This window comes from Coffea arabica, chromosome 8c (genome assembly GCF_036785885.1).
Source record: "Coffea arabica cultivar ET-39 chromosome 8c, Coffea Arabica ET-39 HiFi, whole genome shotgun sequence".
Classification (NCBI taxonomy): Eukaryota; Viridiplantae; Streptophyta; class Magnoliopsida; order Gentianales; family Rubiaceae; genus Coffea; species Coffea arabica.
Window position 1 is genome coordinate 23453887 of NC_092325.1, and position 21301 is coordinate 23475187.

Sequence of the window (21301 nt, forward strand, 5' to 3'; positions counted from 1 at the left end):
CTCTTGGTTGGGAAATTGGAGCAGGACAAGGAAAAAAATCTTGCAGCTTTCCCTTAACTTTTTCCTACTCTCTTAGCTGGAAAAATGCAAAAGAAAGATCTCTCACCTCCCCTCTCTCTAGAACCGGCCAAAGCAAGAGAAAAAGAATAAGGAATAGGGCTGCATGAAGCTTCAATTGGATAGATATAACTCCAGTCTTGGTCAATGTTGGTCAAGAGTTATTCTAACAATTACTCCTCACTTCTATATTCTCATGTTATGTTCCTACTAATTTCTTATTCTAGTGTTAATTTCTATAAAGGTTGATCCAACACTAATATAGGGTACATCCAAGTTATTTTATCACAAGAAACAAGTAACAAGTAAACACAACACCTTCAATTCTAAAACAAAAGTATGAAATACACAATAAATTTCGGGCTCTCATAGATTTCGATTTCAAACACTCTCATTGAATTGTTTCAGCCACAAATCTAGTGCATTTAGAGATTTTAAAATGCTAAATACACACTTGTACATTTTGTGCGAGAGATGACAAAATTGGAAATCTCAACTTAGTCTTGTTTCTTAAGATCTATCGTGAAATCTCCATATAAGCAAAAAAAGAATGAAATGCACATAAATATATACAAAACTACAAACAATAATAGTCTAAATGAAGAATTTTATTATTGCAAATATTGAAACAAAAATTTTGCTCAACTATAATACAAATGAGAAAAGAAAAATCTCTAAGGAATTCCTCTTTTACACACACACACTCTCTCTCTCCTTTTTCTTTTAAGACAAAATGTGTTAGAAACAACAAACACATATTTTTTTTGACAAAATAACTATATCATGAAATCTCTTTTTTTTTTGTCAAATATCATGAAATCTCTTAGATGCTCTAAATTGGAGTTTCCAGATGGATTCTCCATATTTTGCATTGTAGGATCTATCCAAGAATTAAGTAGTACTTCTAATTTTTTTAAAAAACTTTATCAAACAAAAATTGTTGTCAAATATGAAAAAATCATTTCTACTTTATTGAAATATCTTTCATGAATGTAGGGTAGGGGAAAAAAGAAAAAGAAAAATAGCTAAAGTTAGTAAGTAAAACTACAAATTTGGTATGCATGTCTTATGGGGGAGCCCTTTCATGGCAAAAGTTAGCCTATCATGAAAAATGCAATCTTCTAGGATAAGCACCATATAATATTTGATGGATCCAATCAATTTACTAATATTTGACTGACATATAATTTAAAAATTTGACTAATTGGAACAGCAGGAGACATCTAACCTAACAAATTGAGAACAAAATCCGAATGGCTTGATTGCTTTGGTTGGCATATGAAGAGATGTCAAAAGTCAATTTAGTATGAAAGAATCCACTTTTGAAAGGATTGCAATGTCTCGACTAGTTTCTTTAGTGAAGCATGGATCAAAACCCTAAAAGAAAATAAACTAGTCATGAATTGGATGACGTTGATGATTTATTCAAAAATCGACTAAATTGTCTGCCCATTTGTAGCCCCAAATTTCACAATTCTTATTGCAATGCATTAATCTATGAACCTTCTAAAGTCAAAATTTGGTTTTGATTTATTTATTATCTCAACAATGAGGAATCATTGGTGAATTTCTTCAACTTAGTGTTATTTATGGACTGAATTTTATCAACTTTGATAAAATGACCAAAAAGTGAATATTAGAGGTTCATATTCTAATGTACAAAAGTTATTCCATAATCTTCAATGTCATTATCATGGAAGGGATCGAATCCTACCTTACCTTATGCACTACCCCTTTGGATGATACAAAAAATATAAATATGCAAGTTTCATTGGATTATATATCTGAGACAAAATGATAGTTTATTACTAATGCGGGATTCTCTAAGTGGCATTCCCTTTATGGTTAATACATGATGTCAGTTTATTAAAATGAGTAAACATGCAATAACAGAAATTAAACATGGCCTAAAAGAACCCCCTTGATATGTCGGGTTAGGCCTAAAAATGATGTGCAATTATTAAGACACGAATGCAATAAACTGTAATTTAAACGTGTAATAACTTATCTAATAAGGTAGCCACTTAACAGAGTACTATGCCAGAACTCTTATTTTTAAGGTTTGTAAATGCAAGAAAAGAGAAGATAAAGAGAAGGTTAGTTCAATTGATAAATAAGACATAACACATTGGAGCAATAAAAATTATATAGAAATATAAGGTAACAAAAAGAAAGAGGGGTAGAATCCCTCCTCTCGTGTCTAGTGTTCCTAATAGAGTAAGGTTGATTCTATCCTAAACAATTTCTAATATGGATGCATGAGATTGACCTCACTAATACATCTAGATTCGATAAGGTTTCAACCTCCCAAACCTTCAGACCAAAGGGCAAAATGTCATTAATCTTAAGACCCCAAGTCGGTGGCTTGAGTGATCTCACAGACATTGTTATGTGTACGTCGTGCCACAGCCACATGTCCAAGTGAATCAATTCTAATCCTAATAGGGAGGAGTGGTATAACAACCACTAAAAGAAAAAGAAAAAGAAAAAGAAGGGTTATATAAAAGAATAACGTATGCACGTATGAAGTGCTCCTATGAGAGGAGGGAAACATAAATGAAGCCTATAGGGTAAAATCACCTCCTATCCCAAAATGTAAAGCGTGATATGAGTAAATAATACAAATAAATAAAAATAAACATACCATTCATTATATATGTGCATAACGGGGAACGAATACGAGTATGAGATGCAAAAAGTCCTAAAAAGAAAGAAGAAAAAAATGCAATCTAAGCATTCAAAAGTGATACGTAAAAGGGTTAGAAAAGGAAAAAATTGACTAAACCAACCATTTGGACTCCTAGAAGCTCCCCAATGGAGTCGTCAAGCTATCATGCCTTATTTTTGAAAAATAAAAGAGAAAGGGTGTTTAAAAATGAGGTTTTTTTATTTTAGAAAATAAAGAAAAAGAGCCTAAAATGGAACTTAGAAAATGCGATGGTTTGGACCCAATACATTAGTCTAAAAAGGATTTTTAGAAAAAGAAAGTTGCCGCCTGGTATTGAATTTAGGTGAACCAAATCACCCAAAATATATTTTAAATGAAAAAACAAATAAAATCCTTTTGGTCGACTCCAACTCTTTGAAAATGACAGAAAAGAGTTCGGGAGTCACGGTTGAAAAAAGGGAAGGCAAAGATTTGATCGACTCAAATCTTAGGCACCCTTTTAACCTAACCAAGGCTAGTTGTGAGATTTAGTCAAAAAATTTTCAAATCTAACCTATAAAATTTATCACATTTGGATGTTTCTATATGGATGCAAACTTAAACCTAGGGGGTAATGAGAGGAAGGAAATGTCTGCAAATCATATTAATTGTGAAGTCCAAGAATGATCCCTTGAAGAGGTCACAAATATGCAAAAGATTAGATTCAAAAAGGAAATAATGATATGTAAATAATTATATATGACCTAGAGGAGGGGAATGCAACATAACGGGTATAGGAGATTAAAATTCATGACACAATTTTTCTTCTTATAGAGGGGTAATAGCATGCTTAGGTTAAAAAGCCATACTCGACCATTTTCCATATTTAGAGGGTGATTCTTCTAATCTAGTCAAGCAAATGAGCTAACTTATTTTCTAATTATCTAAATGAAATGCAAGTCTAAATGATTTGCTCATATAGGGATGAGAAGACATATCACGCAAATGGAAATAACCTAAAATGAAGAAAATGCATGAAGTGTAATAAATGTCATACAAAGTATGAATTTAGTGCGTAAATGGCCTAAGGGTCTAGCATTGGATTAACTCATTTTTACATGTTCCCACTAGTGTTGGACTTGTGAGAAAATTAGGAGAAAAGCCACAATTAGCGTTAGATTAGTGTGGTGACATCATGCACATCATTATAAATAAATAAAGGATATATAGTATAATTATAATAAATAAACACATAGAGCATGTCGAGCACATAGCACATAGGCATAATATCTAGATGCAAAATTCTAGAGAAAGCAAATAAAACACATAAGCACATAAACATACAAACACATAAGATCTAATTATTATATTAGGGACCCTAATTACAATCTAAAAGGAAAATATAAGATAATGAACCTATCTATTATATTTATCTAGCTAATTATGTTTTCTTGCAAAATATAACCTATCTATTACATTTCTTGCAGAAAAAGATATTACCTATCCATTACAATTTGTGCATTTAAATACCTTCCAAATAATCACAAAACTTAAACTAAAAATGAATAAAATGAATAAAAGTTTAAAATAAATAAATGAAAAAAAACACATAAACATATGAACACATAAGTGGACATAAAATAATTTAAAGGATAATAGGTATACCTCTCTTTTCAAGTAGTGGCTAAATGAGGGGAAGGGAGAGTTGTTTATCATTCCAAAATCAACACACAGGTCAATGCACTAATTTAATGGACAATACTTTGAAAGAGAATGAAAACATATATTAAATTCCTCTTATTATTGAAAAAATGTAAATAAACATAAAACATCTAGAATTTACAAATTAAATATATTTAAATGAAGCACAATTAACAATTAAGAAGAGAAACAATTGCAATTGAGAAATCAAAAAACTAAGAGGGACTAAATTGCAAAAATTAGAAAGTTTTTGAGGTCAAATTATAATTTTTAAAAAGATTAGGGGTCAAATTTAAGTAAAAATAAAGTTTAGGGACCAAAATGCAATTAAATTAAGGAACAAAGCAAAAGAAATCCAAAACTTTAGAGCTTCAATACAATTACTCAAATGATCAGGGGACCAAATTGTGAAATTTGTTTCTGATTTTGAGCTCAATACAAACAATATAATTTTTGGGTCATTCTAAATATTTTGGGCCACACACTTTGCCCAAAGAAAATGTAGATTATCTTTGCATGAACCAAACAAGTTTAGCTACAAAAAATCCAACTAAACTACACATAACACATATATTTAAACTCAACCCTGAAAGCCAACACCGAACCCAATCGAAAGTAAACATAAACCCAACCAATAAAAAAAAATTCAGCCCCTACGAAAGTGCAAGAAAACAACCCAAATTCCTATTTTTCCCTTTTCTTTCTTTCTTCTTCTTCTTCCCTCCTCTTCTCCTTCTCCGGTGAGCTTCAAGTTTCAGGAACCTGTGGCCATGGTAGATGCCGGTAGTACCTCCATGGCCGGATCACCGCCCGCCGGCAACCTCTCCAGTCACAAAATTTCAAAAAAATACACCTCCTCATTCGATTTTTTTTTTATATATAAAATCCATTCCTGTCCTTAGTTTTTACAAAAAACTAGCAAGAAGTGCTCAAAAGAGCAATTTACAGCCGGTTTCATATTTTCTAAAACTCAAGCAAACAATCATAAAAATCCATGAAAAATATAGCAAAACAACCCTTACAAAATCTACAACACAACTGTAAATTCAATCTAACAAGAAATAGTAAGGAAAATGAAGAATTAAAGCAAGCCAGTCCCTAACTAAAAAAAGCCCGTTTCTTGCTTTTTAGAGTAAAAACTTAAAAAATTTCATTAAAACAAATTTCCAAGCCATAAACTAATTAATGCCATTTTTCTAACGAAAATACATGCACAAAATTCATTCCTTTAACTTAGTTATTCATTGAGGCATTTTATCAAACAGGTTTTGGGTTATAAGAAATATTGATTATTTTGCAAGAATTTTAAAGCAATTAGTTCGAAAATTTTGCAAGAAATGAAAATCAATCCAACAATCCAAACTCTAGACACTCAAACTTCACAAAATACCCAACAAATGAGCTCAATAGCAAGAAGACGGAAGAGAAGGAAAAAATAAAAACTATAACACTTTTACAAAATAACTAAATAATAGAAGGAAAAAGAACTGGCAATTTTTTTTTTATATGTTTAAAGAGAATTCACGGTGGTGGTGATGTGACGACCCAGCCAAATCCTAAAGCGAACCATAGGGCTTAGCGAACCGCCTGCCCAACTCTCATCAGGACTCACTCAATAACCTTCCAATCAATAGCATTAACTTTGAAATAAATATTAAAACACCACAATTAAATATTATAAACCATCCAACATTCCAAAGCATTCATACTTATATGTACAACTAAACGGATCAAATTACAAGTTGTTCAATCAATTCACTAAGTACAAATAGGATGGCAATTTACTTAAAACAAAGACTTCAACTCTCGAACTCACTATTCCCCGGTTCCACATTTCCAACCCCTATTAAGGAAAATAAATTAAATGGTTGAGTTATTGTCCAGTGAGGTTCTAAGAAAATAGGTAACCATAAACACATAGTTTCACACTTTCAATAATATAATAGGAATAACAAACCAATTAATAATAGGATAATTTGCGAAACAATTCTTAACAAATAGCACAATCAATATCAAAGGATACAGTACTGATACGAACTCTAAAGGTGTCTCTCGTCTGCTTCTAGTCGTAGCACTTAGTTTCGTTCAGTAATTCATTGCACAACTTCTTGTAATCACTTCACACTCCACCAATCTTCTCCTTATATCCTCCAGAACAATAAACAATCCCCTACAGTCATTAATCATTTTGTCACTCCAATAGGCGCTTCAGTAAGGGGTTAATACTCGAGTATACCCAACATTTCAGTGTCCAATGTCTTCCAACCTACTTGACCAAGCCCACTATTGGCTCGAATAGACTGTCCAATAGTGGCGTTTGGGCCCAATTCAGCCATTGTGATAAAGTACACAATCGGCTTACATTCATGTATAATTCCAGTAACAATTAGGCATTTATCATTTCCAACATTCAATTAGGTCGAGGGCAATAAAGTATGCGTTTGCCTTTCAATAAAACAATAGCAATTGTCAATTTTCACTCTAAACAATTCATGCATCAATAATCCAACAAATATTAGTCAACTAAGCACATAACATTTATCGTTCATCATATATTCAATCATTACAAACAAATATAGAACACTCACCCTAGAAGATTAATTCACATTTTGGCTCCAGGGTTTCCTCCTTGCATTATATTGCCCCCTGAGACAATTTACAATTACTATAATTATTTAGCCATTCATTTGGTAAAGCTCTTGAGAAGGGATCTACATACATGTTGTTTCCTAGCCTCTAATCACAATTCCAAAAGGGATTTAAGCTATAGCCGTGTTTAGGTGAAGCAACCAGCTCACTGTTTTCCCAAATTCTCACACAACAATCCCACTTTTAATTTTCAAGGGGTTCAATTGTGCAACCAAGATACATGTAGTAAAATAGGTGGAAAGCAACAATTCATCAAAACCCTCAAAATTCACAGCTACAAGCTGCACAAATAACCAGCTCAAGTTTGGCCAAACTTATGAAATAAAACTTCAGAAATAGAAATTTCATTCCTTATTTTCTTGCAAAGTCACCCAAATTCCTTGCTTAAACCAAGTAAATTACCACATGAATGCTAAGTTTTAGATATTAAGAGGTATATGAAGCAAGGATATACTTATTAACAACTGAAGTTATGAAGTTAAAGCTGGAAAATTCCTAGCTCTCCCCCTCAGCCCTCATCAAAACAATTCTAGCAATTTCCTTAAGCTTTTCTCTTAAAACAACCAACTTTTACTAGAGCCAAAAGTGAAACACATGACACAACATATATACAACAAAAAGTAACTGCATAACAGGAATTCTCCTAGCTAAATTCTTAAACAAAATTCGAATATATAAGTTTGGGAAACCAAACTTCCTTTCCTCTCAGCCAAAGCTGGAAGCAAGTAAACAGTTTGAAAATAAAATTTTTTCCAATAAAACTCTTCATTTTATACTCAAATCAAACATGCATGTTAATATTTATGTGATATAAGGTGTATTGAATCACAATATGAAAGTTTGCAGTCAAAATTCATGGAGGAAAATTGGAAAAAAATTCTTCTTCTCTCTCTCGGCCATCTCAACAGAATTCCAGCAAGGTTCGTCAATATTTTCAACCAAGTTCACCAACTTTGCACTAGTTTCAAAGATAAATATCATATAAGACAAGAGATAAAGCATATATCAAACTTTCCCAGTGAAATTTCTTCTAAAATTTTGAATGAAAAGCTGTGAGACACAAGCTCTCTCCTCTCGGCCAACATAGAGAATTTTCTAGCACGTAATCAGTTTTAAACAGGGCTTTTCTTCAAGTTTTACACCGATCCCTTTTTGCTTCAATTGAAATTCTGCATGCATGTCAAGATAGAAGAGTTAGGGTGTGTGTGTGTTGCATACAAATACAACTTAACAGATTTTTGAGTGAAACTATAATGCCCCCACTTCTCCCAAGGGTGAACCCAAAGGTATACGTGGAACGCCTACCCAACTCTCACTAGGACTCACTACAATCCATAACTCAAAACTAGAAATACTTCAAATATTTTCAATATACATTTAAAGTACTCCAAAACATTTCATACTTACCATTAGTTAACCTTCAAACTTAAATACAGGCCAAAAGAATATGTACTACCGTCATATGCTACAATACAACTTAAGGTTTTCAAAAGAAAACAACCTAGTACTATTCGCGAGCACTCTCCGTCTTGAACCCTATTAAGGAAAACAAAAGTGTGGAATGAGCTAAACAGCCCAGTAAGGTTCCAAAACACACTAGCAGTTCTAATAAATGAAGTAAATTGAGCATAACGAACATACGGGTCAAGGTGTCACATTGGCACATTAAAATGAAGCAGTTATCATTGTAAAGAAATAAACACACACTGAAAGGATATGGTGTTCACTTGGAACGATTTCAATCCACTTCACCTTATAACTCCAGTGATCCCCTCGGTTTTGTCTGGCCATCACATCTTATCCCTCCAGTGGTAATATTCGAGTATATCAAAACGGTGGCTCAGGGTTCCAACCTACCCGACCAAGCCCAATCCTGGTTCGAGCAGATTAGTAACCAAGAGCAAGATCCAGTTCAGCTTAGAACTTACAACATACACAAGTAATCAAGTAGATCGGTAAACGATAGTAGTTCACTATGACAGCCCCACCTCGCCGTAAGGCGAACCAAAGGGTTCGGCGGACCGCCTGCCCAACTCTCGCTGGGACTACGGATCCGGAACAAACGTAACTCCTACCAAACGTTCAAAAGAACTTTGAGAAGATAGACATTCAGAACCCAATTGAGCCGAACTAAAAGATACAATAAATCTTCAATACAACGTTCCCACAAAAAAAAATCAAAACGTAATGGAAGTGCCGCTATCACATCATAATCCAACCCAGTTCAAGTAAAATTTGTTTAACATGAGAGAATGTACATTCCCGAATATATGTCACACAAACATGAGAAAACACTTCAAAATATACACAGTAGTAAGTTTACAAACCAAAAGGAAACATTGTATTAAGATACATTTAGGGTTTCCAAATTGTCGAGAAGCTATACCACAAGAACAAAAGAGTTTCTAACTAGTTCAACTCATTCTTCAAAACATTGAAGCTCCAAAAGATTGTTCCCTGTAAGGAAAACAAGGATAACAGAACGGGGTGAGCTAAAAACTCAATGAGGTACCAAAAGTATAAATAGTAGAACTCATGAGAAAACACTTTTAAGGCATATATTCACATCAAATACGAGAGAGTGAACACCACAAGGTAAAGAATACAGGTGGTTCTCAGGAGCCAAATCCCCGTTGCAATACTTGATCCAGTCTCGTTGACCCTCCGTCAACGTTTAATGAAACACACATGTCCGTAGACCCCTTTTATGCCAAAATCCCGTTCACCAAACATACCCCTTACCGGGCCCAACACCTCAACAGAAACAGAAGTGGTAAGACTCGAGTATACCAGAATCAAGAGTCTCAATACCCAAAGATTTCTAGAAACAGACTACCGTGGTTCGTTATCTAATTGACCTGGCCCTTGCCGGTTCGACTCGAGTAACTAGCCACAGGTTTTGAGCTCAAAGGTTGCAGACGTATACAGAGAACAGATACAGAGAGCAAATACAGACTTGTACAGTATGCAGGAAACAAAGTAAACAGACGAGTGAAACGAGAGTGATAAAGTACACTCTCGTTTCATACAGAGTACACAGAAGTCACGGATAGCAAATTTCCTAGTTAAACGCCCAAGTTTCAAGTATAAGTGAGCTTTCACATTTTTCAAACTCATTTAGTTAAAGTCTAGTAAAACTGCCACTAACGGCTCATTAACTTCTTTAGCTGCCAATCGACATTCAAGTTCAAGTTCAATACAAGTCAAGTTCAAATAAGTCAAGTAACAAGTCAAGTCATGTTCATGTATACAAGCAAAATCAATCAAGTAGATACAACAATTCATGCACTTGACACTCACCGAAATCAAGAGTGTAAAACAAGAGTAAGGCAAGATCAAACGAGCTCCTCGAAATCCTCTTGATCACCTGAGACATGCACAATTACAAATCACCTAAGTATTCAACCAAAGTCTAGTAGTATTCCCGCTACCCTCACTCAAGAGATAACACGTTCAAATTGAATGCAAATATCACTTACTAACTAAATCCACGAGAGTAGCATTTGAAAATATCTAAGAATTTATTAATTCAAGTCAAGTCAAGTCCAAGATTCTCTAATTTGAGGATTAAGCAGATCTCTAAGTTTTGGCATGAAAATCGAGAAAGATGGAAGATTATTTTCTTGTCAAAACTTCCTAGTTAAACACCGAAGTTTCAAGTGTAAGTGAGCTTTCACATTTTTCAAACTCATTTAGTTAAAGTCTAGTAAAACTGCCACTAACGGCTCATTAACTTCTTTAGCTGCCAATTGACATTCAAGTTCAAGTTCAATACAAGTCAAGTTCAAATAAGTCAAGTCATGTTCTTGTATACAAGCAAGATCAATCAAGTAGATACAATAATTCATGCACTTGACACTCACCGAAATCAAGAGTGTAAAACAAGAGTAAGGCAAGATCAAACGAGCTCCTCGAAATCCTCTTGATCACCTGAGTCATGCACAATTACAAATCACCTAGGTATTCAACCAAAGTCTAGTAGTATTCCCGCTACCCTCACTCAAGAGATAACACGTTCAAATCGAATGCAAATATCACTTACTAACTTAATCCACGAGAGTAGCATTTGAAAATATCTAAGAATTCATTAATTCATGTCAAGTCAAGTCCAAGATTCTCCAATTTGAGGATTAAGCAGATCTCTAAGTTTTGGCATGAAAATCGAGAAAGATGGAAGATTATTTTCTTGTCAAAATTTCCTAGTTAAATGCCCAAGTTTCAAGTATAAGTGAGCTTTCACATTTTTCAAACTCATTTAGTTAAAGTCTAGTAAAACTGCCACTAACGGCTCATTAACTTCTTTAGCTGCCAATCGACATTCAAGTTCAAGTCCAATACAAGTCAAGTTCAAATAAGTCAAGTAACAAGTCAAGTCATGTTCATGTATACAAGCAAGATCAATCAAGTAGATACAACAATTCATGCACTTGACACTCACCGAAATCAAGAGTATAAAACAAGAGTAAGGCAAGATCAAATGAGCTCCTCAAAATCCTCTTGATCACCTGAGACATGCACAATTACAAATCACCTAGGTATTCAACCAAAGGCTAGTAGTATTCCCGCTACCCTCACTCAAGAGATTACACGTTCAAATCGAATGCAAATATCACTTACTAACTTAATCCACGAGAGTAGCATTTGAAAATATATCTAAGAATGCATTAATTCAAGTCAAGTCAAGTCCAAGATTCTCCAATTTGAGGATTAAGCAAATCTCTAAGTTTTGGCATGAAAATCGAGAAAGATGGAAGATTATTTTCTTGTCAAAATTTCCTAGTTAAACGCTCAAGTTTCAAGTATAAGTGAGCTTTCACATTTTCCAAACTCATTTAGTTAAAGTCTAGTAAAACCACCACTAACGGCTCATTAACTTCTTTAGCTGCCACTTCAAGTTGTAAACGTAAATTGAGTGAAATTTCTTAAGTTTTCTTTTAGTAAAAGACTCACTTAACATTCATTTTCAATGGTTAAATCGAAGGCGTAAACTTAGGAAACTATGGCGATAGAAACTCTGGCTTTCAAATAAGGAAGATGAACACATTTTTACTTGGAAGCTTGGCCAAAGCATTCCGAGTATTACTAATTAAGTTTACAAGAAACCTTTCAAATCATTCTTTTAAAATGCTTGTATGATTGCCAACTCTAGTACAATTATCAAGGCCAACATATGGACAAGTCTAGCAAGTAAGCTTCACTTGGAAATTCAAAAATGGTGGCTAAAAGCCAAGTACAAGTCTTGACCGCTTTAATTAAGGTAACTTGTTAAAAGCATAAAACTTTGAGGAAATGAGAGATACATTAGCGAGAGAAGTTTTATAGAGATACATTTGAAGTCAAGGAAGTGAAAAAATCAAGGTAAGAGGTTGGAAGTAGGCCGTCCGAGGTTTTAAACTCAAAAAGTCCGTTTCTAGGCTTCAGGAATCTACTGAGATGAATAGTAACAGTAAATTTTAAAAATTCGCAACTCAAGTTTCACAAGTCAAAAAATTATGAAAGTTATACCGTTGTAAAATAGATTTTTAGTATTGCCACATCCCAGAAGACACTTTTCAGAGATTCAAATCACAAGTAGGCCAAATATTCGATCCAAGTCAAAAATTCATTTTCCTGAAAAAACGGGATATTCAAGCAGGACAGCAGTACACACGGAGGAAAAATATGAAATTTTTACAGAACAAAGGCCCATGAGTCTAGTTTCAAATGCCACTAACGGCACCTCAATTAGATTTTTCTACACCAAGATATAAGCATTTTACTGAGATTGGTCAGTGAAATCCGAAAATCTAGAAACTCATTTTTCACTTGGAAAAACTCCTTTTTCTCTTTTAAAACCACAAGACTTTTATTCAAACCACCCATACACTTAAGTATGACATTCATACCAGCAATTTTAACATAATTTAAGCATCAAATTTCAATAAAAACCAAAGGTGAAGCTCAGCTCTTCCTCTCTCCCATTTCGGAAAATTTCAAGCTTTCACAAAAGTTATTTCAACTTTATTGCTGCCAATCTCACCTCTAAGCCAGCAATTTGCTACCAAGATCAAAGACAACATGCTACAGATCATACTAAATAAGAAATATAACATTTATAGCATAACTTCCTAGTGAAAACTCCTCAAAAATTCACACTAAAAAGCTGTAAATTGAGCTCATGTTTCTCCCTCGGGCAAATCTGGAAATTTCTTTTTAGCAACCACCAGCTCACATGGATGCTATATTTACACCAAGCTTCATCTATCAAAAGGGATTGAAGGATTCCCTAGCAACTTGCAGCAAAACAAGTGTCAAAATTTAGAAAACAAAAGGTCATTCCTAGTTCAATCCAAACTGGAAAATTTCCAGCAATAAAGCAAGTCTCTACAACCTGTTTCTACTTCAATCCAACCTCAACCAAATATACATCAAAAGCCCTCTAAAGTATGTGAAAGAAATTGAGGTTCCAAGTCATGTTACCTTTAAAACAAGCTAGAAGTTAACTCCCTTGTTTTGGTCCTTCTACTTGATCAAGCAAGCTGGAAATGGAAGTAAGACACAAGCTTCCTTTCAGTTTTCTCTCTCTGGTTCCTCTTGGCTGAAGTGGAAGCAAAGCAAGAGAAATTTCTTTGTTTTCTCTCAATCTTCTCTTTGCTGAAAGGTTGGAGCAGGACACAACCTTTTCCTCTCAACTCTCTCTACTCTCTCTCGACTAAGGTGGGACGAAACAAGAGACCAGTCTTGTTTGTTTGTTTTCTTCTTTCTCTCAGTGGTTGAACTAAAGAAAAGAAGCAAGAGGAAATAAATTTGGCTTGGTCAACTTTTGCATGCTACTTGGACTTGGTCAAAAATAGAGGCAATGGAGAAATATGTCTCTCTTGGTTGGGAAATTGGAGCAGGACAAGGAAAAAAATCTTGCAGCTTTCCCTTAACTTTTTCCTACTCTCTTAGCTGGAAAAATGCAAAAGAAAGATCTCTCACCTCCCCTCTCTCTAGAACCGGCCAAAGCAAGAGAAAAAGAATAAGGAATAGGGCTGCATGAAGCTTCAATTGGATAGATATAACTCCAGTCTTGGTCAATGTTGGTCAAGAGTTATTCTAACAATTACTCCTCACTTCTATATTCTCATGTTATGTTCCTACTAATTTCTTATTCTAGTGTTAATTTCTATAAAGGTTGATCCAACACTAATATAGGGTACATCCAAGTTATTTTATCACAAGAAACAAGTAACAAGTAAACACAACACCTTCAATTCTAAAACAAAAGTATGAAATACACAATAAATTTCGGGCTCTCATAGATTTCGATTTCAAACACTCTCATTGAATTGTTTCAGCCACAAATCTAGTGCATTTAGAGATTTTAAAATGCTAAATACACACTTGTACATTTTGTGCGAGAGATGACAAAATTGGAAATCTCAACTTAGTCTTGTTTCTTAAGATCTATCGTGAAATCTCCATATAAGCAAAAAAAGAATGAAATGCACATAAATATATACAAAACTACAAACAATAATAGTCTAAATGAAGAATTTTATTATTGCAAATATTGAAACAAAAATTTTGCTCAACTATAATACAAATGAGAAAAGAAAAATCTCTAAGGAATTCCTCTTTTACACACACACACTCTCTCTCTCCTTTTTCTTTTAAGACAAAATGTGTTAGAAACAACAAACACATATTTTTTTTGACAAAATAACTATATCATGAAATCTCTTTTTTTTTTGTCAAATATCATGAAATCTCTTAGATGCTCTAAATTGGAGTTTCCAGATGGATTCTCCATATTTTGCATTGTAGGATCTATCCAAGAATTAAGTAGTACTTCTAATTTTTTTAAAAAACTTTATCAAACAAAAATTGTTGTCAAATATGAAAAAATCATTTCTACTTTATTGAAATATCTTTCATGAATGTAGGGTAGGGGAAAAAAGAAAAAGAAAAATAGCTAAAGTTAGTAAGTAAAACTACAAATTTGGTATGCATGTCTTATGGGGGAGCCCTTTCATGGCAAAAGTTAGCCTATCATGAAAAATGCAATCTTCTAGGATAAGCACCATATAATATTTGATGGATCCAATCAATTTACTAATATTTGACTGACATATAATTTAAAAATTTGACTAATTGGAACAGCAGGAGACATCTAACCTAACAAATTGAGAACAAAATCCGAATGGCTTGATTGCTTTGGTTGGCATATGAAGAGATGTCAAAAGTCAATTTAGTATGAAAGAATCCACTTTTGAAAGGATTGCAATGTCTCGACTAGTTTCTTTAGTGAAGCATGGATCAAAACCCTAAAAGAAAATAAACTAGTCATGAATTGGATGACGTTGATGATTTATTCAAAAATCGACTAAATTGTCTGCCCATTTGTAGCCCCAAATTTCACAATTCTTATTGCAATGCATTAATCTATGAACCTTCTAAAGTCAAAATTTGGTTTTGATTTATTTATTATCTCAACAATGAGGAATCATTGGTGAATTTCTTCAACTTAGTGTTATTTATGGACTGAATTTTATCAACTTTGATAAAATGACCAAAAAGTGAATATTAGAGGTTCATATTCTAATGTACAAAAGTTATTCCATAATCTTCAATGTCATTATCATGGAAGGGATCGAATCCTACCTTACCTTATGCACTACCCCTTTGGATGATACAAAAAATATAAATATGCAAGTTTCATTGGATTATATATCTGAGACAAAATGATAGTTTATTACTAATGCGGGATTCTCTAAGTGGCATTCCCTTTATGGTTAATACATGATGTCAGTTTATTAAAATGAGTAAACATGCAATAACAGAAATTAAACATGGCCTAAAAGAACCCCCTTGATATGTCGGGTTAGGCCTAAAAATGATGTGCAATTATTAAGACACGAATGCAATAAACTGTAATTTAAACGTGTAATAACTTATCTAATAAGGTAGCCACTTAACAGAGTACTATGCCAGAACTCTTATTTTTAAGGTTTGTAAATGCAAGAAAAGAGAAGATAAAGAGAAGGTTAGTTCAATTGATAAATAAGACATAACACATTGGAGCAATAAAAATTATATAGAAATATAAGGTAACAAAAAGAAAGAGGGGTAGAATCCCTCCTCTCGTGTCTAGTGTTCCTAATAGAGTAAGGTTGATTCTATCCTAAACAATTTCTAATATGGATGCATGAGATTGACCTCACTAATACATCTAGATTCGATAAGGTTTCAACCTCCCAAACCTTCAGACCAAAGGGCAAAATGTCATTAATCTTAAGACCCCAAGTCGGTGGCTTGAGTGATCTCACAGACATTGTTATGTGTACGTCGTGCCACAGCCACATGTCCAAGTGAATCAATTCTAATCCTAATAGGGAGGAGTGGTATAACAACCACTAAAAGAAAAAGAAAAAGAAAAAGAAGGGTTATATAAAAGAATAACGTATGCACGTATGAAGTGCTCCTATGAGAGGAGGGAAACATAAATGAAGCCTATAGGGTAAAATCACCTCCTATCCCAAAATGTAAAGCGTGATATGAGTAAATAATACAAATAAATAAAAATAAACATACCATTCATTATATATGTGCATAACGGGGAACGAATACGAGTATGAGATGCAAAAAGTCCTAAAAAGAAAGAAGAAAAAAATGCAATCTAAGCATTCAAAAGTGATACGTAAAAGGGTTAGAAAAGGAAAAAATTGACTAAACCAACCATTTGGACTCCTAGAAGCTCCCCAATGGAGTCGTCAAGCTATCATGCCTTATTTTTGAAAAATAAAAGAGAAAGGGTGTTTAAAAATGAGGTTTTTTTATTTTAGAAAATAAAGAAAAAGAGCCTAAAATGGAACTTAGAAAATGCGATGGTTTGGACCCAATACATTAGTCTAAAAAGGATTTTTAGAAAAAGAAAGTTGCCGCCTGGTATTGAATTTAGGTGAACCAAATCACCCAAAATATATTTTAAATGAAAAAACAAATAAAATCCTTTTGGTCGACTCCAACTCTTTGAAAATGACAGAAAAGAGTTCGGGAGTCACGGTTGAAAAAAGGGAAGGCAAAGATTTGATCGACTCAAATCTTAGGCACCCTTTTAACCTAACCAAGGCTAGTTGTGAGATTTAGTCAAAAAATTTTCAAATCTAACCTATAAAATTTATCACATTTGGATGTTTCTATATGGATGCAAACTTAAACCTAGGGGGTAATGAGAGGAAGGAAATGTCTGCAAATCATATTAATTGTGAAGTCCAAGAATGATCCCTTGAAGAGGTCACAAATATGCAAAAGATTAGATTCAAAAAGGAAATAATGATATGTAAATAATTATATATGACCTAGAGGAGGGGAATGCAACATAACGGGTATAGGAGATTAAAATTCATGACACAATTTTTCTTCTTATAGAGGGGTAATAGCATGCTTAGGTTAAAAAGCCATACTCGACCATTTTCCATATTTAGAGGGTGATTCTTCTAATCTAGTCAAGCAAATGAGCTAACTTATTTTCTAATTATCTAAATGAAATGCAAGTCTAAATGATTTGCTCATATAGGGATGAGAAGACATATCACGCAAATGGAAATAACCTAAAATGAAGAAAATGCATGAAGTGTAATAAATGTCATACAAAGTATGAATTTAGTGCGTAAATGGCCTAAGGGTCTAGCATTGGATTAACTCATTTTTACATGTTCCCACTAGTGTTGGACTTGTGAGAAAATTAGGAGAAAAGCCACAATTAGCGTTAGATTAGTGTGGTGACATCATGCACATCATTATAAATAAATAAAGGATATATAGTATAATTATAATAAATAAACACATAGAGCATGTCGAGCACATAGCACATAGGCATAATATCTAGATGCAAAATTCTAGAGAAAGCAAATAAAACACATAAGCACATAAACATACAAACACATAAGATCTAATTATTATATTAGGGACCCTAATTACAATCTAAAAGGAAAATATAAGATAATGAACCTATCTATTATATTTATCTAGCTAATTATGTTTTCTTGCAAAATATAACCTATCTATTACATTTCTTGCAGAAAAAGATATTACCTATCCATTACAATTTGTGCATTTAAATACCTTCCAAATAATCACAAAACTTAAACTAAAAATGAATAAAATGAATAAAAGTTTAAAATAAATAAATGAAAAAAAACACATAAACATATGAACACATAAGTGGACATAAAATAATTTAAAGGATAATAGGTATACCTCTCTTTTCAAGTAGTGGCTAAATGAGGGGAAGGGAGAGTTGTTTATCATTCCAAAATCAACACACAGGTCAATGCACTAATTTAATGGACAATACTTTGAAAGAGAATGAAAACATATATTAAATTCCTCTTATTATTGAAAAAATGTAAATAAACATAAAACATCTAGAATTTACAAATTAAATATATTTAAATGAAGCACAATTAACAATTAAGAAGAGAAACAATTGCAATTGAGAAATCAAAAAACTAAGAGGGACTAAATTGCAAAAATTAGAAAGTTTTTGAGGTCAAATTATAATTTTTAAAAAGATTAGGGGTCAAATTTAAGTAAAAATAAAGTTTAGGGACCAAAATGCAATTAAATTAAGGAACAAAGCAAAAGAAATCCAAAACTTTAGAGCTTCAATACAATTACTCAAATGATCAGGGGACCAAATTGTGAAATTTGTTTCTGATTTTGAGCTCAATACAAACAATATAATTTTTGGGTCATTCTAAATATTTTGGGCCACACACTTTGCCCAAAGAAAATGTAGATTATCTTTGCATGAACCAAACAAGTTTAGCTACAAAAAATCCAACTAAACTACACATAACACATATATTTAAACTCAACCCTGAAAGCCAACACCGAACCCAATCGAAAGTAAACATAAACCCAACCAATAAAAAAAAATTCAGCCCCTACGAAAGTGCAAGAAAACAACCCAAATTCCTATTTTTCCCTTTTCTTTCTTTCTTCTTCTTCTTCCCTCCTCTTCTCCTTCTCCGGTGAGCTTCAAGTTTCAGGAACCTGTGGCCATGGTAGATGCCGGTAGTACCTCCATGGCCGGATCACCGCCCGCCGGCAACCTCTCCAGTCACAAAATTTCAAAAAAATACACCTCCTCATTCGATTTTTTTTTTATATATAAAATCCATTCCTGTCCTTAGTTTTTACAAAAAACTAGCAAGAAGTGCTCAAAAGAGCAATTTACAGCCGGTTTCATATTTTCTAAAACTCAAGCAAACAATCATAAAAATCCATGAAAAATATAGCAAAACAACCCTTACAAAATCTACAACACAACTGTAAATTCAATCTAACAAGAAATAGTAAGGAAAATGAAGAATTAAAGCAAGCCAGTCCCTAACTAAAAAAAGCCCGTTTCTTGCTTTTTAGAGTAAAAACTTAAAAAATTTCATTAAAACAAATTTCCAAGCCATAAACTAATTAATGCCATTTTTCTAACGAAAATACATGCACAAAATTCATTCCTTTAACTTAGTTATTCATTGAGGCATTTTATCAAACAGGTTTTGGGTTATAAGAAATATTGATTATTTTGCAAGAATTTTAAAGCAATTAGTTCGAAAATTTTGCAAGAAATGAAAATCAATCCAACAATCCAAACTCTAGACACTCAAACTTCACAAAATACCCAACAAATGAGCTCAATAGCAAGAAGACGGAAGAGAAGGAAAAAATAAAAACTATAACACTTTTACAAAATAACTAAATAATAGAAGGAAAAAGAACTGGCAATTTTTTTTTTATATGTTTAAAGAGAATTCACGGTGGTGGTGATGTGACGACCCAGCCAAATCCTAAAGCGAACCATAGGGCTTAGCGAACCGCCTGCCCAACTCTCATCAGGACTCACTCAATAACCTTCCAATCAATAGCATTAACTTTGAAATAAATATTAAAACACCACAATTAAATATTATAAACCATCCAACATTCCAAAGCATTCATACTTATATGTACAACTAAACGGATCAAATTACAAGTTGTTCAATCAATTCACTAAGTACAAATAGGATGGCAATTTACTTAAAACAAAGACTTCAACTCTCGAACTCACTATTCCCCGGTTCCACATTTCCAACCCCTATTAAGGAAAATAAATTAAATGGTTGAGTTATTGTCCAGTGAGGTTCTAAGAAAATAGGTAACCATAAACACATAGTTTCACACTTTCAATAATATAATAGGAATAACAAACCAATTAATAATAGGATAATTTGCGAAACAATTCTTAACAAATAGCACAATCAATATCAAAGGATACAGTACTGATACGAACTCTAAAGGTGTCTCTCGTCTGCTTCTAGTCGTAGCACTTAGTTTCGTTCAGTAATTCATTGCACAACTTCTTGTAATCACTTCACACTCCACCAATCTTCTCCTTATATCCTCCAGAACAATAAACAATCCCCTACAGTCATTAATCATTTTGTCACTCCAATAGGCGCTTCAGTAAGGGGTTAATACTCGAGTATACCCAACATTTCAGTGTCCAATGTCTTCCAACCTACTTGACCAAGCCCACTATTGGCTCGAATAGACTGTCCAATAGTGGCGTTTGGGCCCAATTCAGCCATTGTGATAAAGTACACAATCGGCTTACATTCATGTATAATTCCAGTAACAATTAGGCATTTATCATTTCCAACATTCAATTAGGTCGAGGGCAATAAAGTATGCGTTTGCCTTTCAATAAAACAATAGCAATTGTCAATTTTCACTCTAAACAATTCATGCATCAATAATCCAACAAATATTAGTCAACTAAGCACATAACATTTATCGTTCATCATATATTCAATCATTACAAACAAATATAGAACACTCACCCTAGAAGATTAATTCACATTTTGGCTCCAGGGTTTCCTCCTTGCATTATATTGCCCCCTGAGACAATTTACAATTACTATAATTATTTAGCCATTCATTTGGTAAAGCTCTTGAGAAGGGATCTACATACATGTTGTTTCCTAGCCTCTAATCACAATTCCAAAAGGGATTTAAGCTATAGCCGTGTTTAGGTGAAGCAACCAGCTCACTGTTTTCCCAAATTCTCACACAACAATCCCACTTTTAATTTTCAAGGGGTTCAATTGTGCAACCAAGATACATGTAGTAAAATAGGTGGAAAGCAACAATTCATCAAAACCCTCAAAATTCACAGCTACAAGCTGCACAAATAACCAGCTCAAGTTTGGCCAAACTTATGAAATAAAACTTCAGAAATAG